Source organism: Athene cunicularia, assembly GCF_003259725.1.
Source record: "Athene cunicularia isolate RWA chromosome 1 unlocalized genomic scaffold, athCun1 chr1_part2, whole genome shotgun sequence".
In the NCBI taxonomy this organism is placed as follows: domain Eukaryota; kingdom Metazoa; phylum Chordata; class Aves; order Strigiformes; family Strigidae; genus Athene; species Athene cunicularia.
Window position 1 is genome coordinate 29,392,042 of NW_020799092.1, and position 8,465 is coordinate 29,400,506.

Sequence of the window (8,465 nt, forward strand, 5' to 3'; positions counted from 1 at the left end):
GGGCAGGAACGAAGCGCAGGGCAGACTCTGTACGGGGGGCTAGTGCAGGGCGAGTGAACATTCCTCAGTGCAGAGCCCTAGTGCCCGCCCGCTGGGTCATCGGTGCTGCTGTTTGTTCGGGCTCAGTGTTTTAAGTGTCACAGGTGAAATATCTCCTCTAACGGGAGGCAGTAATTCCGTGTTAATTGTCGTCTTGACTTTAGGTGAGTACTCTGCAGGGAGAGTGCACCTCTGTACCACCTGCCTGAAGGAAATATTGCCAAAAGATCATCTACAATCTTACAGGGGTTGTTCGTTTTACCGGGGGTCATAGATGCCCATTATGAAGGGGAAATCAGAATTAATGGCCTGGACCCTGTACCCCCGTGTTCAGTAACGAAAGGGTCAAAAATTGTTCAGCGTGTTTATTTTTACTGCGGCTCCCCCTAATAGTATGCTGAGAAGCTGCGGTGACTTAGGATTTGGATCAACAGGTAGTCCTCATATATTCTGGGCTCAGACAGTGACACAAGATCGACCTCTGGTAAAATGTGCCCTCACCAAAGCAGAAGAATCTGTTGAGCTGACAGGCATTTTAGATATTGGTGCGGATGTGACCGTAATATCTGTGAGCAGATTGGCCGTTAGCTCGGGTAACTCAAGCGCTTTTCGGGGTTGGTGTCGTGCTGCAACTATTCATTCATGTAAGGGGCCCAGAAAACCAGGTAGCAAACATTCATCCATTTCTATTGGAAACCCCTATTACATTTTGGGGTCGTGCTCCATGGCTTGATGGGGAACTCAAATTGGATCAAATTTGTCTTAAGGGCCACTGTAGCGCAGCCGACCCTGAAACCCACCCTGAAACTAACCTGGAAAACGGCATCACCTGTGTGGGTGGGTCAGTGGCCCTTGCCAAGGGAAAAGTTATGCCACCTCAATGATTTATTTCAGGAACAATGAAGTGCAGGACACATCGGACCTACCACCAGTCCTTGGAACTCCCCAGTGTCTGTTATTTTAAAGAAAAGTGGTAAATGGTGACTTTTACATGATCTATTATTGCATGGGCTTTTTTTTATGTGACACCAAATGCACAAGATGGTGGTAATTGCTTCTCAAAGAATACCATATTAATACCAGGGGGATTGACCCTTCTTTCTAACCATCATTGTTTTGTTATGCATATATTTGTTTTACAGGATGTTGATTCTGGATGACCAAAGACCTATGTTATTATTTGTAATCTGCTTACATTGTTATATATTTTGTGGAATCATACCTGCTAAGTGTGAAGAATCTACTTATTGGAAGGCTAATCTGGAGTTGTGCCTTAAGTTACCTTATTGGGAATCACCTCCAAAATTAAGGAAGCCTGTAAGTCACCTGTGACTGCACACTGGTGCTTACAAATATCGTATAACCAATAGCAAGATGAAATAATCAAAGACTAGCTGGAGGGGTCTGGTCCCACAAATTAAGCATTAATAAATTGTACCTGAATATTACATTGTATTCCCATTTAAATCCTTATTTACTTTCTAATGTAATTGTGTAACCTCAAATAGTTTTAGAAAATTTAACAGCATTTATATGTACTAACAAGGTATGCCTTTAAGGAATTAAAGGTGCAGATCCACCAAGCATCTAGGATGGCGTTGTGCGGCGGGCGGAGGAAGCAAGCAGCCAATTCAATGTGAATGATAGAGCAAGCTTCAACTTTATTGAGAGAAATCACACCTTATATAAGCACTCTACAATACACTACTTGTAACTCTATTGGATACATTTAAGAAACTACATTATAATATCTCAGCCATTGGGTACATCTAAATGGTCACATTATAATATCCCAGCCCCTGGGGTATTTCTGGTATGCATAAACATTTTTCTTGCTTTGAACCTGTTTTCCTTCCAGAGCTGTTTAACTCTCACCCCCAAGGTCATAATGCGCCCCAACTTATCTCTTTGTTCTCACAACAGTCCTTGTTATCATTACTGAGCCTTGAATCTCCTTCTTTGTTAGCATAACTGTACCCTGGGGTTTTTCCTCTGTTTACCTCAGGTGGCTGTGACCGACTTCTGCAGGGAGCTATGGCCTTGTTCTACCAGCCATTCTCCAACAATTCCCCCTTTTTCTTTTTGTGCAGCTTGAACAAGCATAACCTTATTAATATTTCTCATCATGCAACTACAAGCTATTCTAACGATTATAATGACTAATATTACTATTCCCAACCACTGCAAACCCTCTTGTAAGATATTTTGTAGCCAGGAGGACAGTCCAAAAGCAGAGTGGAACCATTGGTCCCAGGGATTTTTAACTACCTGTACCTTTTGTAAGTGCTGCTTCATCCATTGCAGTTGACTTTGAATCGACTGGCTGTGATCAGATAATTAAAGCAGCACATTCCCTCAAAATCCCAACATCCATGTCCCTGGGCAAGCAAAAGAAAGTCTATGGCAGCTCGATCCTTTAACACAGCATGCCTCAGACTCTCCATATCGCTGGCCATCTCTTGAATAACTCTTGTGGTGACATTAGACTGCTTCACTGCCCAGCAAGCCAGCTTAATACTAGCCAGTGCCTGAGCAGTACCTATTGCAGGGATTAAAGAGGCAAAAACTCTAGCGGTCACGCCCCATATTTCAACTGAATCATTACAATTCCCAGTAAGGGCTGAAAGACTGCGTTTATTACGCAAGTGTATTTGTTTTGCCCATTGATGTAATGCTGGGGCCATGAGAGTCAGGTGACCTGTGTAGCAAGGACCTCCAAAGGCCCGTTGTGGTATACCTCCCCAGGCTTAGTCCCCACAAATCAGAAACACTCCATCAGGAAAAGCCTTAGGAGTTCCATTGTTCCATATTGATAATCTTCCATTAACTTCTTATCCTAATGCCCCTAAACCACTACCCAAAGTACTATTAGTTCCGCAATAATCTCCCTTATTCTGGTAATTAAATCCTTTGGTATGAGAAGTTACATTGATCCAACCTAACAAATTATACTGCTTGTAATTATGAATGCCCTGTTTAAAATTACCCAACATAAAACATGTTTGAGTCCAATTTTCTGAGCTGTTTCCAATTGCTACAGATCCCAGTAGGTCCAGCTCCTGAGGGTCCCATGGCAAAGAAGTAGATCACTAATAGCTGCAGCAGCAGCCTGAGAGGTGCTGTTGAACTTACAAGGAGAGATACTGAATGTTTGACAAATTACCTTTGGATTGCCAATGGGTACCCTAAAGAGACAGGTCCTAAAGGGGTCAGCAGGAGAAGCCAGAGACAGGCAGAAATCTTTCAGTCCTGTCTTATTCGCCCAAGTGATCCAAACATTCGTTTTTGGCAACATCATTGGGACAGTTTGTATTATTGGTATCATTGCCAGGAGCATCAGCAACTTTCTGAGCCGGCCTCGTCCATCGGCTGGGAATCCATTGAATACCTGTAGGAGTAATGATACACATATAACCTTTGCCCACGTATTTAACCTCTTCTGGACCCTTCCATATTCCTGTTTCTAAATCTCTATACATTACATACATAGGCCCCCTCTCTTGTTTTCTTACTGTTCCTCCATGAATCATTGCAGGAGGGAGGCCTTGATCAGAAAAAACACACAGGTGATTTAACACAAAAACAGTTTTCAACAGCCTTTCTGTTACATCAGTAATATCCTTAAACTTCTGCAAATACTGTTTCAATGTTTGATTTGCTCATTCTACAATAGCTTGACCAGTTGGTGAGTGTGGTATTCCTGTTATGTGCTTTATTCCCCACATCTGACAAAATTTTCTAACCCTTTCACTGCAATATGCAGGCCCATTATCAGTTTTAATGGTGGTGGGAACTCCCATAACTGCAAAGCAACTAGTAAGGTGACGTATTACATGCAGTGCTTTCTCTCCTGTTTGGGGAGTTGCCCATATATATCTGCTATAAGTATCTATAGTAACATGCACATACTTTAATCGTCCAAGTTCATTAACGTGTCACATCCATCTGCCATAATTCACAAGGGCCTAAGCCTCGTGGATTTACACCAATTCCAAGTCCTGGGCCATGGTGACTACATGTAGCGCATGCACGAACAATGCCACAAGCTTCTTCCATGGTGATGTTAAATTGCTGATGTAGTCCTCGAGCATTCTGGTGAAACATGGCATGCGATTCTCTTGCCTTGACAAAGTCACTAACAGGGGCTGCTACAGAGACCAGCTGATCAGCCCGGTCATTACCTTCCCCTAGTCCATCAGTCCATTTGTGACTCCTAATATGAATTACACAGTATGATTCTATTTGCTGCACAATTGCAGATTGTAATTGCTGTAACAACTCAAAAAGCCTTCTATTATTTATGTCTTGTATCCTTGCTCCCTCTATATAACTTACAATGCCTGCAACATACAGAGAATCTGTAACAATATTCAGTTTCTTCTCAGTCCATTGACTGCAAGCCCAGACTACTGCAGCTAGTTCCAATGTCTGCAGAGAGTCTTCAGGCTGTGCTTTCAATAATCGGTGTTTCCATTGTCCATCCTCGCTCCATGTGGCTGCCACATGTCGCGAGCGTCTTCCAGCATCAGTGTAAACTGTAATAGCATCCTGAAGTGGTCTCTCACTTATTTTTGGCTTTTCCATCCAGGCACTCACCTGTTTTAACACTGGGGCTTTCAAAGTTTTGAGTTTTACATCTGTTGAGCTAGACAGCAAGCTCAGTTGTAATTCTGGCGAGTGCTGTAAATACCAGTCCAAATCCTTCTTCTGAATCGGAACATATATTTTTCCTGGCTCCTTTCCTGTGATTTGCACTAATCTTGTTCTGCCCTTTTGTATTAATTCAGCTAAATTAGAAATTTTCATCTGCAGCGTTGTTGCTGGCTGTATTGTTGTAAATACCCATTCCAAAACAGCTATCTGATTCTCCCCCTTTTTCTTTTTGCATTGAGTCAATGCACCTATGAACTGACGTGCACCTGACAAAATAGTAAGGTTGATAGGATAATCTGGATCAATCCGATCGACTGCCCTTGTTGTGATATGCTCTGCAGTTTCTTGAATGGTACGTTGTTGGTTCACAGACAATTGTACCGGTTGGGCAGGATCGGTCCCTTTTAACAAAGGACACAGGCATTCAAGTTGATCATTATCTATACCCACAATAGGCCGAAGCCATTGTAAATCACTTAATAGTTTCTGGGCATCTGCAAGCGTCGTAATGTCTGTATGAATGACCAGTTTCTGAGGTCTAATCTGTGTTTCAGTTATTGTCCAACCTAAGTATTTCCACGCTGGAGACCGCTGAATTTTGTCAGTTGCAATAATCAAAGAATGTTGTTCTAGTTGTTGTTGCAAAAACTGTTCCTGCTGTACAGAAAAAGGTGTCTGCTGGGCAAATAAAATATCATCCATGTAATGATAAATTACTGTATCAGTCCAGGCATTGCGCACTTCTTGAAGGGAGAAGTCCACAAATAGCTGACAAAGTGTAGGACTATTCTTCATACCCTGTGGCAATACAGTCCATTCAAAGCACATAGCAGGCGCTTCTCTATTAATTGCAGGCAACGTGAAGGCAAATCGTTGAGCATCTTTTTCATGTAAATTAATTGTGAAAAAACAGCCCTTCAAATCTATAATTAAAAAATGCCATTCCACAGGAATCACTGCTGGATTAGGAAGACCTGGTTGTAATGCTCCCATCGCCTGCATCTGGTTGTTAACTGCTCTGAGATCATGCAGCAGGCGATACTTGCCAGATTTCTTTTTAATAACAAAGATCGGTGTGTTCCAAGGGCTCACAGATGGTCTCAGATGCCCTTGGTTCAGCTGTTCCTGCACCAACAGATGTGCTTGTTGCAGACTTTCCTTCTTCAACGGCCAGTGCTCGATCCACACAGGAGAATCAGATAACCAGGTCAGTGGGATCGGGAAAGTCCATCCTGCAGTGACCGTCACTGAAAAGTTTTATCTGTGGTTAACACTCCAAATTGATTTAACACATCACGCCCAGTAAGTGCTTGCACCCCCAGAGGCAGTGGCATAATGGTGACACAGACTAGCTAACTGTCCATCCATTACAACCTTAACTCAGTGGCAGCTCTTCTGAACTTGTACAGTCCCACCAACACCTTCGACCCCTCCTAACATAGGGTTAGAGGGCCAACAAGAAGGCCAGTGATGAGAACTGATTATAGTGATGTCAGCACCTGTGTCAAGAAGAGCTGAAAAAGTCTTTTGTTCTCCCTCATGCATAAGATTAACAGTCACTTCAGGCCTGTTAGTTAAAGGTACAGTCAACAAGGCCAGTCCTCCAGGGGATCCGAAACCCCCAGAACCACGGTCTTGCATCAAAGTGGGTCGATCATCCATAATCTGCTGCAATGGTACTAATTATGCAACACGGCTGCCCTTAGGAACATGCATAGGTGGAAATGATGTTTGCAGAATCATGCTGATTTCCCCAACAAAGTCCTTATCAATAATTCCAGGTAAAACGAACAGTCCTTTAAGTCCAGTAGATGATCGTCCTAATAAGAGGGCTCCAGACGGCTGCCCACCTATTAGGAGCGGTCCCATAACTCCTGTGGGTACCTTCTGTGGTCGATTGTCAAGCAGAGTAACGTCTACTGCTGTTGCCAGGTCCAGGCCGAGGCTCCCTCTGGTGGCTGGTTGCAGCTGAGCTGGTGCTTGTTGACGATCGCTGGCTGCACGTAGGTCGCGGGAGCCGCCATTGGGGTCTGCGCACTGCGGCTCAGGGCGCTCATTTTCCCGTTTCCCAGCCGAAAACAAACCGTAGTATCATGATTGTCTGCATGGCAGTTCTGACACCAGACGTGTGGTATCTTACAATGACGTCTAAAATGACCTTGCCGGCCACATCTGTGACATTTGTATCGATAACCTGCAGGTTTACCGCGCTGGGATTTAGACTGCTTTAAGGGCGCAAGCGCAGCAGAAGCCTGCTGGTTAGACTCAATTAAACTTTTTCCCAGGTCGTTTATGGCATCTACTAAAAATGCCTGGGGCCCAGCAGGGACCCGGCTCATATGCTCCAGCATATCCTCTATGACAACATCAGCTGGTAAAGTAACTAGAATCCCCTTTGTGGACGAATTACAGTTTTCCAAGGCACACTGCTGTAACAGTGTACCCTTCATCCATTCTGGAACATCTGCCTGATTAATAGCTGCTGTAATTCGATCCACAAAGGCACCAAAAGATTCATCTTTCCTGCTTGATCGACATGTATGATGGAGATGGAGGCTTAACTTTTGTACGATTCAGTGCGTCCCTAGCAAGTTTCATAGACTCTAGCAAAACTCAAGGTCCTGTTTGCATCTGTAACTCCACTGAAAAAAATGGACCTGTACCCATTACTTGATCCACCGTAACTTGAGCCAAGGGATCATTTGGCGGTCGCGGCTGGTGTGCGAATATTTTGCAGGCACGCTGCCAGTTAGCCTGCCATAACAGCAATTGTGACTGAGTTAAAATCAGCCGCATAACACACTTTATATCTTCCGGACACAACAACTCGCGACCCCAAATATAATTCAACATTTGTCTAGTTGGTTCACCATGAAGCCCCGACTCATTAACTATAGTACGTAACTGACTTAAAAGCTTCCAGTCAAGGGGTTCATGATGCCCAACCATACCTCCCGCACCATCCATTTCATACATCACAGGGAAAGCATGAGCTGAATCAAGATCTCTAAATACATCAAACTGCTTTTATGAGAGTGCCTGGCAAGTTATTTCATCCCAATTTACTCGCATGGACAAGGGAGGGATTTTACTTCCGAGAGGAGTTTTACTCTCAGCTATTGGCTCTGCATCCGGCAGTGCAAGTACCTGTGAGAGCCGAGCAACCAGGCCTGTGAAAAACTAAGACAAACAGCCTGGGAAAGCAAAAGTTGAGGCTGATTGAAGAAATGCCTCAAACACTCCCAAGACAAAACCATGAGTCACAGGGTGCTTTCTGTGGAGGCTGAAGCTGATAAGGCTGCCCGATGTATCTGGGGGAGAGAGCCCTGTGGAGACAGGACGGTTCTGCCCTGGGGCACCTGGGCAAATTTCAAGGGCCATGTGTCTGGTGAATGAACTTTGCTTCATTATCCACGAAATGCATATTAAAGTTGACACCCCTCAATATGCTAACGAGGGCTGTCATGATCATGCTAGTGACATCATCCCATGAAACACCTTACCCCTCCCTGTACATGGGATACGTAGGTCTGTGGGTTGACCTAGGGGATGGACCCAAGGAAAGTGAGTATAAATCAAAGGGGAGAAGAAAGGGCTCGCTCTCTCTCTGCCCCTCTCCCTACCCACCCCCGGCCGTCTGGAGAGAGCAGTGAAGCAAAGAAGACGAATGCTAGCAAAGAAGATAGCTGCCTTCTGGAATCCTCGCTGGCAGGAGCAGCGCAGGAACCCAGACCGGTGATCTGTACTCCCCCATTCCCTCTATCTCCCTCTTT